Raw genomic sequence first — 20156 nt, forward strand, 5'->3', positions numbered from 1 at the left:
TATCTATTCGCGTAGATTTTTAACGTTCAACACAAAGTGCGCCGTTTGTTAGCGAATCGAACGAACGGCTGTTGGAAAAATTGAAAGATTTAAGCTTCAATGGAAAACCGAGGCTTTCCATTATCCTTTCGCAAACAAATCTGTTGTTTCTATGGATTTCACAATATTTTAAATACGTACACGAAACATACAGAACGATTATTTCAAAATCGATAGTAATTAAAATAATTTTAAATCGAAAGCTTTTCAGTGGATCCAATGAAATATAGTCCCATTTTTCTGTTGCACGTGTGCTCCCATAAAGCAGAGTATTTTTCGTAAGAAATCACTCAACATTTCGTGCACGCGCCCTTTCAGGGATGATGAGCGCCCATAAAAAGTAGGTCCGCAACCAAGTGAATTCCAAGTTTTTGACGAACTCACGAAGTATGTACATCGGGGTAGTTTTAAAGGAAACTTTCTCCGTAACGTAAGTACGTAGCCGGAGAGAGGTAAGGAAAAGGGATTGACAAAGGCGAACAGTGGTTTCGTCGGGCTGAGAAGTGAACAGGGGAGGATCGATCATAGATAAAGAAGTTTGCAGCGCGCAAGGGAAGCTGATTTATCGCGAACGGGGAACGAAAGGGAGGGAAATCGTGGCTGGAACTGTGAAAATACACGCGGCTGGGTGTATAACGTGGATAGAACTCGCGAAATTATTCCGTACGAGTTGAAGAGAGAACCAAAGCAAACGCGTCTTAATTGTTCGAGACACGCAGCCCTCGGTACTTTCTCTCGCGATGAAAGGGGATAATTAGGGAAGACGTAGGTCCTTGTTAGCGTCCTCTAAATCGGATTAGTCATTTCGACCGATAAAACGACGTGTCTGACCTTTCATCGCTTATCCGCTTCGTACGATCTACTATCGGTGGAAATAATTCAACCCTTTCGACCTGTTATTACGTGTTCTGATAAACTTACGAATAGTACCTGTTGACAAACCTGTTATTATATCTTCGGTTAAATTATATATTGGTCTTCGAGAATTCTTTGATTTCTCGTTTGACTTGAAATTTCAGGCTTTTCGAAAGTGTACAATTTCTGTTTCGCGTCTCATCTCTATGGGAGCATGGGCGATAAAAACACATCAGACTCCAGGGGGGTTGGGTTAATCCTGCAACGATTAGCATTCACAGAGGAAGCTCGCTCTTTGTTGAACCGACAGTTGGACTTGGAATCGCAGATCGTGCCGACTCGGCTAACTGCTCAAGTTCCTTGCCTACAGGGAATGCGAACTGGGTTAGGAAAAAGGCAGTGCGCAAATAGATACACAGCTGGAATAGAGCCGCTTATTTAGGAAAAAAATTAAGATCCTGAAACGCTTTTATAAAGGTAAGTGAGTTACAATTACCTACACAAAGTTGCATTAAGAATTTTCATATATGTACATAAGTTTCGGTAGTTATCGAGCCACGAAACAAATAAGAAAACAAAGACTTGTAGGGGAAATCTTGTTGTCAGAGGGTTCTCGAATTTGAATAAATTCTATCCCAGACGCTGCACAGAGGCTGCACGATGGAATAAACTGCACGCACGGCTCAAAGTGAAATCTTTCTTTTTTGCTCGTCGGTAAAAAGAAAGGGAGTAGAAAGAACAATTGCATTGCTCTCACACCCAGGCCCGTCCCGCCGCTTTGTCATAAGCAACAATTTCGTTTTCGAGCCGTGCAAAGTGTTTACCGCCTTCGTGGCGAAAAAGCAGCCTGACAAAGCGAATTTCGACCCAGAGCCCGGTGCCGCGAAAACGGGAAAGGCTCGTTCGTGCGGACCTCTCTGCACACGCTACCGTCCTACCGCTAAACGCAGCGTCGCACCGACCACGCGTACCGACTACGGAATTTCTGCATTACAATTTATGCTGATTTATATGCACCTGGCGGTGCGCACGTTCCCTTCAACATACAACCCCTCAGCGTCCCTTGTCTAACTCTCGTCATTTCGTGTTTCCTTCTATCCTGTCTACCTTTGTTACTGTTTTTTCTTCTCGATTTTGTTGTACGGAGAGAGTAACAATGATATGCATTACAAGGATTTCGACGTTTTTACCCCTGGATCAATACCTTTCTATATGTATAGGGTTATTCAAATTGAGTGTCACATCTTCAAATTGAAATAAAACGCAAAGTATGTGATTCTTTATTTTAACACAAAGTCTACTGTATGACATTAATTATCAAAGGTAATATTATTTAAATGTCCTCCTCGGCTTTCTTCACGAGCCTGATGCGTTTCACCCAATTTTTCATTACATTTTCACACAAGTGGAAATCAATAGTTTTTGGATTCACTTTCCATAAATCCTATAAAAAAAATCTAAATCATCCGATCTTGGTGGCAATTGGTGTCTCCTCCTTCTGAAAAATTACTCGTTCGTTAAATTTGGTCAAACGTGTCAAGCTCGCAAAAATAAAGCGCAAAGTTTTAATATCATAATTAATATCATAAAATAGACTTTGTATTAAAATAAAGTAATCATACAAAAATCAAATATTTTGCGTTTTATTTCAATTTGAAGATGTGACACTCAATTTGGATAACCCTATAGATATCAAAGACACATACATATGTTCGGAGGTCGGCGACGCATGGCACTTAGACTTTCATAAAATTAGTAAAATAGATACTTGGAAATTTTTCTCTCTGTTATTTGGATCATCTCACTTTGTCTCTCTATGGAGGAAAATTGTCCGATTGACGTGAAAATTCGAGCTTATAATTCAATAATGCAATATTCTGTTCGGTTGCAAATTATATAATCTAACTTTCATTGAAACGATCCTTCAAATTATATAACAGAATGTAATCATTTCCCCCAATAATATTACAATATTATTACAAATCGAACACGCTACCGTGATTATTTCATTTCGTCAAACATAGAGTAACAATAATTGCTCTTCAAAATCTGATAATTATCATTAAATCCTCCACGAATGGCAATTCCATACGAAGGTATTAATTAATATCTTTTGTATTTCCAAAGGTACGTTCTTTGCTTCGTTGTAAATGGTCAATGAAGCGTTTCGGCTATTTATCAGACTGGAAATAGAAAAATTATCTAAACGTCGATTACACGTGCAGCAGTGTAGACGCAAGATTCATCGAATTCGTGGCTGGTACACGCGAAGAAAATGTATTTGATGAAGATTGCAGAAGAAACGGCCAACCAAGTGAAATTTACGAGGCTGCAACTTGATTTAGAACCTATCTCGTAATTCTTGCGACCTGTTTCAACGAATCAGGCTCGGAATTCTTTAGGATGCAATATGTAAAAATGTCAGTGGAATCTTTATTCGTCGATTTATGGTCAGAGGAAATGTATATCATTCTCTTAGACAAGTGGATAAAATTTTATTCTCTTCCGTTCTTAAGAAAACCATGTAATTGATAAAAAAACAAAATTTTCATAAAACCATATTCAACTTTCCATCTTTCCGAAACGATTATCTTTCGTCCACGCCTCATCAATTTCTCTTTCCCTATAATTCCAAGATTCCATCGGTTACAATTTACATTTTACATCGCATTTAAAAGACAGAAGAGATTATCTAAGGCTGCATCGAGCTGCATTTAATGCATAGGATATGCATTAAAAGCGGTCGTTCGAGAGGAAATTGTTCCCAGTATTTAGTTGCAACGACGAGTCTCGTCAACATAATTGCAAAACCATCATAAATATTCATGATTCCCTTAATATTCATGAAACACACCGGCACCGGTGATGGTCGATTAAGAGGATTTCTTTTTCATTGTGTGATCAAAATTTCACCGTCGTGTAACGTAATGTTCCATTACCAACGGAATGATTACAAGGAACAAGAAGAGACGATGTTCAGAATCGAGCGAAGATAAGATAAAGAACAAAGGTATTACAACATTATCGTGCATGTTGTTGACGGAGGTGAAAGTTACGATAGCCAGGAATGTTCTGTACTCGAGACACTCGGCCAACTTCCATTAATTCTCATCGAAGACAGCAGGATAATCGATAATATTGGCTGAGTATCGACTTTCAATCACAGAATCGTGCACCGTGACTGCAACCACGTTACCGTGTCGTCACGAACAAAGGTGTTCATAATTTATGCCATAGAGTTTGGAAACTCATCGCGACCAACCAAAGCAACTCGTCACTGGGTTTCCTTCGTGTTTTTGTCGCGTGACTTTATGTCACATTATGTTCGGTTGAACTATCAGAGAATTTTATACGATAATTACTCTCGAGAATATTCCTGAAATACTATGAAAACGACACCTAATGAAATTTTCAACAATGTTAATCGTCAAGAAAATAGGAATAGAATGTATTTTGAATCGTCGCAGTAGTAAGAGTCCGCGACTGGTCAGCCGCGTTCTAATCTCAATCGCAGCCCATTTACCGCGGATATCCATAGAAATGGCGGTGAAAAGCCCGCGAAATTACGTAAAGAGCAGAGTAAATAACACGTGAAAGAATGTCATTAAGGAGCACGCAGAAGCGGAAGCTTGGAATTCCGTGTGCGATACATTTCTCGCCCCACGAAATCGATACGAGGCAACCGAGAAAAAAAGGCTGGAAAGCGAATGGATCGGAGGGACGAAAAGATCTTCAGGATAATGGTACTTAACGATGGAAGATGGAAGGTAGAGTGACGAGTAGTCCATTAATGTTAAAACGCCATTATGCGAACGCACCGAGTAATCCTTTGGAGAAACAACCAAAGGATTCCCCCGCCTTCGAGATTTTCCTGGCGCCATGCTCCCTTATGGATACCAAAAATCCGTCCGGAAGGTCGGCGACGCACGGTATTCAGAAGGGAATGGTCAAAAGTGGATGGTAGAGTTGCTCGTCCAGACTATGTTTATTCGAAAGAGCATGAAACGAGGAGTTTATGGTGCAAATTTTGGGTGCCATTGCCAACGAGTTCAAAAGTTATAGGATTTTAAAATTTTCATATTTTTAAGTGAAAATGATTAGAAAACACGAGAAATCGAAATATGAAGGGAAAATTAAGTGTAAAAGTGACAAAAGCATGAATTTAAGATGATTATATGATGTTTATTAACAATTAAGATGAGTTTAAGATAAAATTTGCACTTAAAAATATGAAAACTTCAAAGTTCCATAACTTTTGAACCGGTTACCAATAGCACTCAAAAATTGCACCATAAACTCCTCGTTTCATGCTCTTTCGAATAAACATAATCTGGACCAGCAACTCTACCATCCACTTTTCTCTCTTCCCTCTGTTTCGAATGGAACTTAGATCGTAAGCAATTGTAACTACATTCGAGCCCAAAATTAGGCTGGTCCTTCGACCATATTACAATTTGAAATTGATACAAGGCTCGGTATCGAGGACGATATTCACAAACGATAACAATGAGTAAAATGTTCGGTGCTTCCGCGAAAATATTTCGACGGACATGGATACATTTTAATTAAAGGCTGGTTGGATCGTCGAATCGACACGTTTCAATTAAGCTGAAAATATCCGCGAACAGCAGTGCGATCAGTGACGCAACAAATTAACGACTATTGGTAATCCTTTTTCCTTGAATTCGTCGTCGTTTGCAGTGCTGTACATAATAGCGAATATTCATGGCTATTGCGTAAAGTTGAAGAAATTTAATGATTTATATCGTACTAAGTGAGCACACGATTTTTAGCTTTGTGTTTAAAGCATTTTTTGAATGCAATACGAAATCGTGAGGCTTTCTTAATTATTTAATATTAGTATAAAAATGTATATTTATAATGGATGAACCCGTTGTGTAAAAATCGAGGTGCCTACCATAAAAGACTTTCATCCATTATGATTCCATTTTCCCTCGCTATACTATAATTACGTTCAATTCTTTACTCGACACACTCGTTGATCCTCCTCCGCTTGACGGATCGAGTTTCCACTCGAATCTCGAACGGTTCACTCAAAATCGACCTGTTTCGATGGCTTTCAATTCAATCGACCGTACTACCCCCTGCTGAGTTTTTCATTCCTCCATTTTCATTGTAACCGATCATTATCGAATTTCCTTTGAAAATTTACGCAACCTTCTGTTCAACACCGAGTGACATTCCTCGAGAACCCCTTACCGAAAGTGTTTTCAATGAACGCTACGGTGTTGTTGATTGCAAAGGAATTAATTAAACGTAACAATCGTAGTCGAGTGAAAAAGAGAGATAGAAGGAAATAATTATTCGTTAATTGAAATAACTGATTAACTGAAAATCTCGAGTAGAAACGATTGAAAGCAATTTCGTAAATAGCTCTTTAACATTAAACTGTTAAAATAATTAATCATCCATTAGCATCCAATTAGTCTGTATCGACTTCGATGATGAAGTAGGATAACGGAACGAAATTTTCTTGTCTCCGATATTACTCCACGAGGAAAAAATCTAATTCTTGCACGATGCACGTGGATCAACGAAGCGTGGCTCGTGTCGTTGCCGAACTATCAGTTTGCAATTAATCCATCCGATCGGGTGAAACGATAGCGAGGCGGAACATGTAGGCGGGAAGAGATATAGGGAAAAAAGGGGGCAGGAAAAACGAGGAAACTAATAGGGATGGTATGAGGGGAAGGTTTAATGGATGGCAGTTTCCAGCGGCCGTAATTGGTCGGTCGTGAACGTCCCGTGGAATGTTTTCGCGTTCGACTTCCAACCAACCACCCTCCCACGACTATTTCCGTTTTCAAGTATTTCCGTGTCGAACAGAGGGGATGTAGGACGACGTGTAGCGACGACATGGAAACAAAGAGAGCAAAAATGCTCCCCTCGACCACGTGCTGTTAATTCTCGAGGGGTTGTTCATTTTATTTTCCATGGAAAACTATCGTCACCTTTGATATTTTCGAAACAAACGTTCTTGATTATTTATTTTTTAATTGAATATCTGGTAAGAACGAGTTTAACTCTTTACCAAAAAAATGATGATAACTTAAAGAAGAATAATATAAATCGTACAATAATCCAGCATGGATTATTTTAGAAGGCAGATCACACGAGTGATGATAAATTGAGTGAAGATGAATTCTCGTCCCTTTAATGGCAAATTTTGTAATCGAATACCCGATAATGACCAGTTTAACTCTTTACCAAGAAATGATTACAAGTTAAAGAAAAATGGTAAGAATGGTATAATAATCCAGCATGGATCATTTTAGAGGGCAGATCACACGAGTGATGATAAATTGAGCGGAGATGAATCCTCGTTTCCGTTAATGACGAATTCAAGCTCGGTTCACTATACGATTTAACAGAACAGAAAGCACGTACGTTGCCACGGTTCTCATCGGTTTTCCAGCGGGTTTGCGAATCAGCCAATCTCCTTTTAATTGGGTTATTAGGCTGCCATTAGATCGAACACGCCTGGCCAACGGCATCGATCACCTGTACACGCGTGTTCGACGTGCACGCTTCAAAACACCCAGGCTGCCGCAATTAAGTCTGCGAACAGGAAATCGTAGTTGGACTACTCGTTGCTCCATTTAAACGGCTAATAATTGCTTGCCAATTTCATTTACGAAATCGATTTAATCGGTAGAATCAGAAGCTGATCGGTTTATAGATTCGCGATCTTTACTTTATGCATTCAGTGATTTCTGAACTATCATAGTAAATATAAGGAATCGAAGCTTTATTTTAGGTTTAATGATGTTTTTGAAAGTTTTCTAATGTGTTGGAACTATCTTGGTAGAAGTAACTCTAGCTCCGGGTGTTCTTAACTTTACTCTTAAGTCTTAATTTAACTCTGTTCCCGGGTCAGACGTTTCTTTAATCTAACAGCCGTTACTTAAAATAGCTTTCAGTTGCTTTCGAGGATACGAGTTGCTTTTAATAAAAGCGTATAAAAACTGTTTTGAAACGATAAAGCAAAGAAAGGATAGTCGATGAATCGTGCATCAATTTGGAATTTAGATTTACTTGTTTAACTTGGCGCGGAAAAAGCGACGCTAGTGTTTCAGGTGTTTCCTCGAAAAAACGAGAATCGAGAGTTGGATCGATTTTTGGGAACAGATTTTTTTCACGATTTTATACCATCGCGGTTTTGTTCGACGAATGAAAACAAGGGGCTGAAATATTTTTCGCTGACCAGAGAGACAACCACGGTATTTTCTAGTAGAACAACGTGCCAAATGTACCACCAATGTTTTCGAATATTCGATTCACCGGATGTACATGGAAAAGTATTTCAACACGCGAATAAAATATAGTGACTCGTATTATTGACAACTACGGTATTAGTTCGTTACTGTACATCAAATAGAAAACTTCAGAGGATTTCGCGGTACAAAATAAAATAATGGATTTTTGTTAAAAATACAATAGACGTCTTAATAAATATAGATACCATAGGACGAACGGGTCGCATCGATTTCCTATAAAATTACCATAAGACTCGTGTCATCGACAACGAGCTTGTTTGGTCAGCTGTTTGCTTTCCGTCCTTGCTCCCTTCCAAATAATCGTCTCATGCATTAACCGACCCTTTCATCCAGCCGCTTTTATTTCCTTAATGGAGTGGCCAGATTTCTTTGAACCGGCCAAAATTTCCGAGAACAGGCATTGAATAGGGGCAAAACATGAGGGCAAGGAAAGGGCGATATCGTGGCTAAAAAGACTCATGGGGAGTGTAATAATAATAAACCCCATGATTCAGCGGGGTCGGAAACTATTTATCAAACGTTAAATTCCACAGGCGTTCGTAGCTTTTGGATACGTTTGTAGCTTTGCGAGTGAAATTCTGTACGATCACCCTAGACGGTCAGGGAAATCAAATTATTATTAAGGGTCGCACGCAACCCCCTACGGCGTTCTACGTGTCCTTGTGCACCTCGATGATACAATAGAGGGACACTAGGATCGCGATGAGGAGAGGGTTAGACAAAGTTAAAGGAACAGGATCCGTTCACGGTCTTGTAATCGAGTTAAGCTTTCCCAATTCGTTGTCGACGAGCTAGCTAACCTGTTCGGAATTTCAAACAGTCTGCGCTTGTAATCCTTATCAATCAAATTTGCTCGAACATAGAGGCGGCGTGGACGGACAGGATCCCGTTGGAAAAACGTGTTGCTCCCGAAGGTTGGTTCGTGGCTTAGCAGGAAAGTTACCGGAGAAGCTGAAAGCTTTATAAGTTCTCGACGCGTTTGTTAGCGCAGAAAGTTCACTCGCGAGGAGGCCGCGATCGTGAAATTCTCGCCTCCAACTTTCACCGCTCCAGCCTTATTTTCCTTTCCTTGAAACTGTCCTAATGGGCTTTCGTCATCGACGAACCACCGCCACTCGTAACTTTGGTTCAGTGAAACGAGCGAGAAGTAGTAATTTGTAATTAAAAGTAAATTAATCGTGTGCTATGTGATATTACACTCGTGACGGAAACTGTGGTTCAATTTAAAATTACATTTTTCCAGTCAAGGATTTCTGCGTTTTATTGAAAGTTACAAAAACGCGTGTAATAGAGAGAATAAGCAGAAGCGGAACGATCGACGCTTAATTCCCACTTCGTCCTTTTCATTTTTCCGTGAAACCGCTATCCACCGATCCCATCCATCGCGCGGCTCGTTATTAAGTAATATCGGAAGATTTTCCCTGACGGTTCGATACGCCGATAAAATTTTCATTTCGCGGTTCGCTGGCCTCGTGGACCGTTGAAAATCTTTCTCGCTTAGATACGAAACCCCAGCAGCTGCTTTGACTCTTACCCTTTCGAATCCAACTGGCCAACTTTCTGTGTCACTGAATCTCTCGGTCATCTCTGCATTTTTTCCTCGCTTTTACTCGTGGATGCGTAAATTAATTGCCAGGTGCCGTTGCTTCGAACTCCGACCTGACGATAGCGGAAAAATAAACCGCGGAAAATAATACTTCATAATAATTTATGAAGCGTCATTAAATATTTTCTAATAACACGTTCAATTTCTGAACGTGATTTGTCGCAAAGCGGAAACATTAATTCGGTGCTCGGTGGATCGAACGGAACCCACCGGTTTTTATTAATTACATTCACGTTCGGTCGGGCCCGGAATGCCGGTACACGCGACACTGTTTACCGAAACCGTTCGCGTAATGAGAAATTTACGCCGACTACGCGATTCGGTATTAATTAAAATTATAAAACAGCAATTGCGATCCGCGAATCTTGGACCGTACGATACACGGCTGACCTATAAAACATGAAATTGGTATATCCGAAGCTGTTTTGATGATTATAATTAGTCGTCATGATTTTTCTAATTTCAATATAATTTAGATTACGTTGTTCATTATTGAAATTTTCAAATTACCTCGTCGTGTAATTAATATATCGATTATCATGAAAATCAATAGTGACAATCAGAAATTTAATATTACATGATAGAATGGATAGTAAATCAAAAATTTATATTGCGAATTTAAATTAATGGTATTTCAAAATTATCTTTGAAGAGATGTAACGATTCGATACAAGAGAAATCGTAACAATTTGACGGGTTAAAATCGAACAATATTATCCTTTTTCCCATTTTCAGTGTCATTCTCGCGAAACTTGGTCGAAACGAATGTGAATTTCGTATCGAAATTAAACCCGCGTTATTTCAGTCGGTGGATGATAATTCAATTTCCCGATTTAAACCACCATTTCGTATCGTAAGTGTATTTCACCGATTTCAACTGAATTTTCATTAATCGTCGATCACCTGTCGCTCTTATCGCTGCCATGAAAATTTCATTCCCTTTTTCCCTTTTACCATACAATCGCCATCATTTGCCTCGACATTGTTAAAAGGTATTATCCTTTCCATTATTAATACGAGGAAAAAAAAAAGGTGAAATACAACTGATAAACGTACGCGTTTCATCTGGTCGTTACAAAAACGTCGCGATTGTGACAAGCACGCCGGATTTGTTATAGCCGCGTATCATAAATCCATTCCCGGCCTGTTACGGGTCAAATTGCAATCTCCACGAGAAATAAAATCCACGCTGGACAGAGACGTTCTGTTGCTCCGATTATGGGAGAACGTTTTTCCTGCTGCCCATCAATTCTATGGGATTCGGTAATTGCCTTTCAATCCAATCTCTCTAGAAACGAATTTCAGATTTATAGCAGTCACCAAGAAACTCGGGTATTTTATTATTAAGGATGTCCCAGATTTAAAACATTTCTGGGTATACGAAACCCTCTCCCCTCCACTAAACGCCTACAGTGCTGGTAATTTTGAAAGGATTAAAGATTCCGTGGTATCTATTAACGTATCTTTAAATTGGTTCACGTACAGCTAGTAGAAATAATCCAATCGTAAAACAGGCGAATATTCGAAACAACATAGGAGCTGGTACGTGTTTAGCCGGGAGCAGAAATGCTTATTTCGTGGTTGTTTCCGAAGATCGTGTCTAACCCTGCGTGCTCGTCCTTATCTATTTGGCCAAGAAGCCTAGCCAGTTCGATTTACAGAAGTCGAAGAAGGGGTTGCTTTCCGTGCCACGCGATATTCCAACCGTTGTGCCTCGTAAAACAGTCGAAGAGGATATTAAAAGAATTCACATCGGAAGCCTGGCGCATGTGCCCATCATTTTCTGTTATTACAACCAATAAAGGCGCCAGGGAATCGAAGATCTGTTTGAACATGAAATCTTTGAATCCTAAAAAATGCTCGTTCTTTAAATCAAGATTTTCATTAAGCATTCAAGATTTTGCATCTTTTCACGATAGGTCAACGATGAAGATGCGCTTCAAAGAAATTCGACGATGGACTCGTGCACATATGTACGACTAGAAAGAAAATGGGTGGTGTTGCGTTTGAAGTACTCGAAAAAATAGTTGTCCCATTCAAGTTTATACCGTCGAATCTGACGTCGACATTTTCCAGCTGGAAACTAGACAATGGAGAACGAAGAATATTCGTCACGTTGGAAACAATAGCCAGCTGCATTTTGCCAAGGATCCTGCGACTGTTTGCAGGAATGACAAGAGGTCTAGTAGTAGTTTTTTAGATTCTGGTGGATACTTTTTGTTATAATAAATTTCAGATTAGTATCAAGTGGCTGATCTAGAAACCCAAATATGATACGATTTCATGACATAAAATGGTACTTACGGTACATCAATTTAAAGTTTAAACTTTTAATAAAATGACTACATAAACACTCCACCAATAATTTTAACACAAAATGTCTGGTGTTTCGTGGGAACAGACAAGTACGTGATATAATACCACGGCTAAATTGATCGATGCACTGTTTATTCCAACGAAGCAGCAGCCATTTTATACTAAGAATATCGATGAAACGTTTATGTAGTCATTTTTATCAAACTTTAGCCTTTAAATTGATGCGACACGAATGTGATTTTATAATACTTTTACGTCCTGAAATCGTGTCAGACTTTCCCATGTTTCAAAACCTGTCATTTGATCTGCACTCAATCAATCGGAAAATAATTATTTCTCTGGTTCCAACAAATGTCCCAAAGCATTTCGGAAAAACAAAGCGACGAGCAAATGTACCGCGATATCGTGGAATAAACCTCAGCTTCAGAAGCTACGGAGCTTTCGATGAAACTCGGAAAATTCAGGAAAAATCCGTGAAACGTTTGAGGATGGATGTAAGCAAATAATTCGTAACAGAGACGCGAGTCAAGCCACGCTATCCTCCCAGGAGTAAACAGAAGGAAATAGACTGACGTGAGATCCATATTCGTCGGAAGGATGCAACGGAATGCGTCGGTAGGAAATTTTTACAAGCTCGGTCCACGAGAGCTTCTGCCCGAAGCAACCCTTCACGTTGGCAGTATGTCAAATTGCCCGCGAAAACTGTCGTGAAAATGCGTTGGAACAGCCTCGTAAATCTCCGCTTTGTACGTGTCCTCGTGTGTTTGCAACATGTACTCGTTATAAAACAACTCGGAGCTGCTAGACCGACCACGATCTCTATCTTAATCGAGTTAATTATTTAAGTTAATCAAGCATCTTTGAAAATTATCCACAGCAACGAAGAGTTTACTTCCTTTGAGGAAGATATATTTTCGCCGAGAATAAAGCAGATTTAGTAAAGAAACCTTTGGCTCTTATCGTACATTTCTTATCGGTTCTTAAATTTTCAAACAGCCTGTGTGTATTACGATCCCGTGGCGAACGATAAAAGCGGCGCAGTGGTAATTAATTGAGAGCTTGCAGGCTGACCTAGGGTTGGAAAATTTATTAGACCGACCGACAGGACGAGAGGAAAAATATTTCTCTCTCCTCGAAGAAAATTTCTTTTCCGATTAGCCAACCACGATTTTATTCCTGGCTGGCTTCGTGCCAGGATTTCGAAATTCCTCGCTACACCAGCCAGATTCCGTATGTTACCGATGCTTCTTAACCCTCAAAGGTGATGGGGTCCTTACTAATCCCGTGCGCATTGCAAATTTTATGCATTAGAAGACCCTGAAAATCTGAAGGAAAAATCTTCAATCTTTTTAAAACTTCCCTAAATTCAATTCTCCCTCGCATCTAGCACTCCGAGAAAAATCATGGGGGAACGAATTACCCTCAATCAATTACCGCCGATTAAAAGCGACCCCTCGGTATTGCTGGAGGAATAAAAACGACAAACGAGGTGGCAAAGATTCCAGGTTTCAGGTCGTCGGGTTAATCCGACGGAAACAATGAAACAGAAAGGATGCCTGGAAGCCGAGATAAACGGCACGTGTCGGTGGTTAGAAAGAAAGAAAAAGATGCAAAAGGAGAATTCAGCAGGAAGAAGTGTCGTAATAGGATTCGAAGTCGTTGGCGGTTTCCGGTGGCGCTGGTTGCATCTGGTTCGTTGGACGGTCGTTCGTAGCAGCTACCTTTACTACTGTCTGACCAGTGCGGATCGTTTCTACTGGCTGTGCAGTCCCTTTACTACCTGCTGCTACGAGCCAGGAAAGAAAACGAAGCCAGCCCAGAACCGGGACACGCTCGTGCTGGATAATCCTACGGATTTATTCGGCCAGTACTTTTTCGCTAAGCCAGCCAGTGACGAGAAAGGATACCGGAGGAAAGAAGAAGAAAGTCATAAAGGGAGAACACATAGTGGACTCGAGGGAGTCATAATTTTGCTGCTTCATAGAGGCGCACCATCCTACATACTCTGCGTCTAGAAATCGGTTTCTACATTTTCGAAAGCACCCAAATGTTTTATTTCGCCAGCTTCGAAATGGTACGTAAAACAGAATTCGTCAGAAATACATTAACCCTTTTTTCACGGAGGGTTTACGATACCCGAGGTCAGCAACTGGACAGACTGACAAAAAGCTCTAATGGAAAAACGCCTGTCATTGCTAAATCATAAAAGAATTCTTTTCCACTCGGTTGTTTCTCCTCGATCGAGGCTGTTGACATCGTTACGAGGTTAGAAACGAGAGTGTTCGCCACTCGACGATCAATCATTGGGCCAAGCTTTTTGTCTGTTGGCTACCGGAAGACGTCTTTTCGGAGCAAAAGGAAAGCTTGATATGGGTCAGTGCAGTGTCTCTATAGATTTCCTACTGCAAACTCAAGCGAAAAGAACCTGACAATCAAAATGTCACTGACTACAATTTTCCTTTATGATCCTCGCGGTGATCATTCTTCCCAATTATTTATTGTTTTATCCCTCTTTATGGGTCAAGGTTTATTTTTCCCGATTAGCTATAATTTTAATGAATTCGATTCGAAAGCCGGTTATCAGGGGTGGGGGCTCCAGACGCCTCTGCACGCGACCCAAGGAGAAACCGCCACCGGGTGCGACCCCCGGTGGGGGGTCTTATGCAAGATTTCCCCACGTTAAAAAAAATATATATATACATTTACAGCCATTGATTCGTGTAAAGATAACTAGCCGCAGCGGCAAAGGGGAACGCCATGGCTGATAGATGAAACATCCTCAGTCTTACAGCGACCGCCGAGGCGTGCGGATCTACCTGCTACACATATATATCAGCATCGTTTACCTTCTTGCATCCTTTACATCTCTGCATCCATTACATCCCCGGATCCTTTACATCTCAGCACCACTTACATCCCTTATTACCTTACATTCCTTATATACCTGCAACCCTTATACCCTTGCACCCTTTTCTGGGCCACGGAAGACCATCCCTTTTATTTCACCTTTTCCAGTTGTTTATTACTTTATCCTTCTTTCCTCGGTTATTAATTATGTTATTCTTCTTTATGAACCAAGACCCCCATTTCCTAATTATTTATTATTGTTTTATTTCAGCTCTTTGTGGGACTCGCAGGGTCATCCTAAAACCACTGTACCCCCGTATCCATGTATCCCGTAGAGCACTGCTTCCCTATAGCACTTACATCACTGCAACCCTTACATCTTTGGACCTCTTACATACCTGCACCAGTTACATCCCTTTATCGAATACATCCCCGCCGCACTTAAATCCCTGCAACCCTTACAACCCTGCTTAATCTTGCAGCGACCGTCAAGGGGTGCAGATCTACCTGCTAAACATACATATACCTTTATTTCATTTTCTGCGTTCATTTAATTTGCTGTATTTATCTACGTAGCTCACTGAATAAACTCATTTAGGAGGAAGAACGTGTTGATTGTATTACTCCTCTGTGCAACCTTTACATCCCTTATTCCTTTACATCTCTGCACCCCTTACATCCCTGCATTATTTACATCCCAACATTCCTTACATCCCAGCATTCCTCTCATTCCTGCTTTCTTTATACCCCTGTATCCTTCACATCCCTGTATCACTTACATCTCCGTTTCCCTTACATCCCAGCATTCCTCTCATCCCTGCTTTCTTTATACCCCTGTGTCCTTCACATCCCTGTATCACATACATCTCTGTTTCCCTTATATCCCTGCATCTCTTACATCTCTGCATCCCTTACATTTCTGTATCCCTTTATAAATAAAAGGGAACTAACTTTGGCCGAAATTTTGGCCCCCTAGCGGGAAAAATGTGAACTAAAATTTCGACCTCGAATCAGCGCCCTCTGGCGGCAAAAAAGGAACTAAATCATGCAGAAATTTTGGCCCTCTAGCGGGAAAAATGTGAACTAAAATTTCGACCTCGAATCAGCGCCCTCTGGCGGCAGAAAAAGGAACTACAGCATGTCGAAATTTTGGCCCTCTAGCGGGAAAAATGTGAACTAAAATTCCGACCTCGAGTCGGCGCCCTCTGGCGGCAAAAAAAGAAACTAAATCATGCCGAAATTTTGGCCCTCTAACGGGAAAAATGTAAACTAAAATTTCGATCTCGAGTCAGCGCCCTCTGGCGGTAAAAATCGGAACTAAATTTTGATGTTAATATAAGAAGTGCTGGGCTGTAGGGGTGCGTGGATTTAAAGGATCGCAACCCTGAAGCGGGACCGGTGGATCGCAGGGGGCTGGGGCTGGGGCCCCGGTCGCCACTGTAAGCGGCGTGAGTAGTGCTGGCATCGGATGTGGCCCCCGATGTCAGCGGAGTTTGGGGGGATGGTCAAAGGCCAGACCCTCCCCCTGAGACAGGGGCGGTGGGGTTCCGGGGCCCTTCCTATAGCTCCAGTGCAGGCCACCGTGGTGGTTTTAGTGGGTAAAAATCCCACACTACCTCCGGCCCCTCCCCAGGGGGGTTGGAGGTGTCTTTCTGAAGATTTCTACCACGTAAAAAAAAAAAAAAAAAAAAATGGCGGGGATACGAAGGATACGAGGATACAATGATTTGGGATTAGTCTCTGCAAGGTCCATGAAAAGAATGAAAAAAATAAATAACTGGAAAAAGTGAGGCGGAGCTCATAAGGAAGGATAAAATAATAAATAAAAGGGGTGGTCGACCGAGGTTTAGAAGAAAGATAAAATGATAAACTTTATTCCTCTTTGATGAGCTTGTTAATAAGCGGAAAAGATAAATAAAGTAAATTAAATAAACTATGTAGGGAAATTAGAAGTATTATGTATGTTTGATAGGTTGATCCGCACCCCTTGGCGGTCGCTATAAGACTGAGGAGGTCGCACCTCGTTCTAGGTCAAACTTCTCATATTGGGAAGTAATTACTGTATATTCTGTTTGGAATTTATTAAAGATCAAACAGTTGTTTTATATATAAATAACAGAGAAACGAAGTTAAGTACATTGAATAACTAAAACGATAAAAGAATTTAACTCAATTAAATAAATAGCTGAGAAAAGAAATTACGAGCATTAAATGAATAACTCAGAAATAAAATTGGATAAATTAAATAATAACTCAGTTGCTTTTTCCAAATGATTTATTTACCAAAGTGAATACAAGTTTATCAAACAATTACAATAATAGTTGTTCGGTTTTGTGCTGCTTTTGACTGATTTAAAAAAAAAATAGGATCAAAGAGAGTGAAAATTGGGTCTTTTCAGATGTCAGTTTGAGGTGCGGTAAAAGAGTGACTGGTAAAACAGGCACGATTATCATACTAGCTGTGCTCTCTCCATGCAGATCTAATCTCATCTGGGGGTGCCTGGGACCCTTTAAATCATCACCCCTCGAAAACAAAGGCATGTCCACTCTTCTACATCTATACTCACTGGTTACAGCACGAAGTAAGTACCAGGCATATAAGGGATGCAGGGATATAAGGGATATATGGTTGAGCCCCGCGATTCCCACAAATAGGGATAAAATAATAAATAAAAGGCTAACATAACGGGCGAAGTACATAGGGGTAATAAAGTTAACGCGTTTATCCTTCTAATGAGTTTATTCAATAAACCAAGGAGATAAATACAACAAGTTAAATAAACACAGAAAATAAAATAGAAGTATGTTTAACTAGTAGATTCGTACCCCTTGGCGGTCGCTATGAACTGAGGAGGTTTCACTACGCAAACTTTTTAAATTCCTCTTTTGATCTTCTCTGCGCCGTTTCGAATCCAGATTTTCCTCTCCACGGTTGCTCTGCATTCGCCGATCCTCCCGTAAACATTTCTCTCTCGCGACCGCGTAACTCGTGAATCAACGATCCAGATCGCTGTAGAAATAAGAAAGCGAGCAAAGTCGGAGGAATTAATAATTCGTTGGAAAGAAATTACGATGCGTCCGGAGGACTTTTCGGCGATTCTCTCGGAACAACAAGACGCGGAAGAGATTCAAACGCAAGACGGAAACTGCAAAATCAGCGTGCACCAGCGGCCGGGCGCCATCTTCATTGATTTATCTGTTTACAGAGCCGAGCAGCGAGGCATCTCGCGAGGAAAATTTTGCGGATGAGCTACTGCTGACCTTATACCCCAAAATTTCTCTAGAGAGTCAGGCAACTTTTTAAAGCTCCTCGGAAATTACTCGCAGCGCGACAGACCACGATTTCTACTTAATTGTCTCGAAACTGCTCGTCATTTTTCTCTTTCTCTTTTAAAATAAAAAAATGTAGACATTAAAATTTCTAAACAAAGGAATATCACATACTTTTCTAATTCTTCAATGTCTTCCTTCGAATCTTAAGAAACGAAAAGATTTATCGCTCGTTGATTCGCGATCGTAACCTAAATCTTAATGGACCGTATCCGGAACTTCCATTAAGTGGCCCTACGTTGTTCCGTCTTCTCCTCCGCAAAGCAAAACTGTGGCGAGGAGACGTGGTGGTTCGACGACCACGCTTTTTACGGAGGAACTTTAAAGCATGCGATTCACCGATTGTTGACTTGCACTACTGCGCTCGCAACGTCTCTGACAATGAGTTTGACCTATGGTTGATTAGTAGCTCGTCAAAGAAATGGTACCCTCATTGGTCAAAGCACTCTTCTGAAACCATAAAAATCACGATTCTTGAACGATATTTTTTTTTTTTTTTTTTTAATTTGTTCTAATTAATATATTTGAATATTCATGCAAAAGTACAATAAACAAGTATTTATAATATACATGCAAAATTACGTGCAAATGATCACACTATAAAACGCGGTGATAGATTCACAAACACATAGGGAACTACACCATGAAACATTATAAAATATTTGCAAAATTGTAGTAAAACACATAGGGAACCACACCACAAAACACCGTAAAATATTTGCAAAAGTAATAAATAAATGCACTAATAAATTCGTAAAATTATTTCAAAATATATAGGGAACCATCACACCATAAAACACCATAAACCAATTGCAAAATTAATAAATAAATGCGCTAATAAATTTGTAAAATATTCCAAAGCACATAGGTAACACCATAGGCACACATACTAGCACATGTGATAATATGTACATAGATGAACCCATGCTCGAATATCCAAGGTGTCAACCTGTACCAGTATAGAGACGACAGGTTGATCTGCACTACTCGGCGGTCGCGATAAGACTGACTAGGGAACGACCCTGCTCAGGGTCAAACCGTTGACAATTAACAATAGGCTACCGCGGTGTCCAATCAAGCGTTATGTTCCGCTTGATTGCCTCCGCCGAGGTACCTTGTTTATAATCTAACGATGAAATTAATTATATTAGAATTTTTAATATTTTATTTATTTGTTAATTAGATTATTCGTATAATGATTAAAATTTATTATTTTTATAACTTTTAGCAGTGAATATAATATTTTATTCCTTTATTTATTAACTAAATTGTTCTTCTATTTATTGAAATTTATTATTTTTATAGCTTTTATATTTTTATATTAATTATTGCAATAATTCTTAATAATTTATTCATTCTTTTTTCATTTTCCTAGCTTCTATTTTTATTAATTTATTAATAATTGTTTTTAAGAGATTTTAAGTATTCTTTTTTTAATTTTCAATCATAAATCAATGTATACTGTTTAACGATTAAATAGATTTTATTAATAGCTATTGAGTATTGGTATAAATGAAATATAAATTATTTTATTGCGTAAGGGAGCACTCTGAAATCAGAGAACTATTTGTTATCTTTCCATCTACTTAACATATAGACATTCTTTACATTCTTGGGTTCTAGGCTAGACTCTACTTAAATAAAATAAATGAGTAACTATCCCAACTCCATAAAAGCCTAAAGGTAACTCGAAATCGAGAAAGTGTTTTCATAGCTCCGTGAAGCTGGAACGTTTTCCACGCTCGATGGGGTGTCTCATGACCGCGCAGCGAATCCTCGCTTTGGAGAACGCATTAGAGTAATTATATTCTGCGGCCAACACGGGCTGAAGACACGCCGCGGTTGAAACACGCCGGTTAATTGTA

At 39.9% G+C, this 20156-nt stretch overlaps 1 long non-coding RNA gene across 1 annotated transcript in view; it reads right to left on the reverse strand.

Moving 5' to 3' along the window:
* Window positions 1–17261: 17261 nt before the first annotated feature.
* LOC143306116 (uncharacterized) overlaps window positions 17262–20156 on the reverse strand; it is a 98655-nt gene continuing 95760 nt past the window's right edge. The window contains exon 3 of the long non-coding RNA XR_013063538.1: window positions 17262–18741. This is a non-coding gene — a long non-coding RNA (uncharacterized LOC143306116). The remainder of the gene's footprint in view (window positions 18742–20156) is intronic.

This window comes from Osmia lignaria, chromosome 15, assembly GCF_051020975.1.
Source record: "Osmia lignaria lignaria isolate PbOS001 chromosome 15, iyOsmLign1, whole genome shotgun sequence".
Classification (NCBI taxonomy): Eukaryota; Metazoa; Arthropoda; class Insecta; order Hymenoptera; family Megachilidae; genus Osmia; species Osmia lignaria.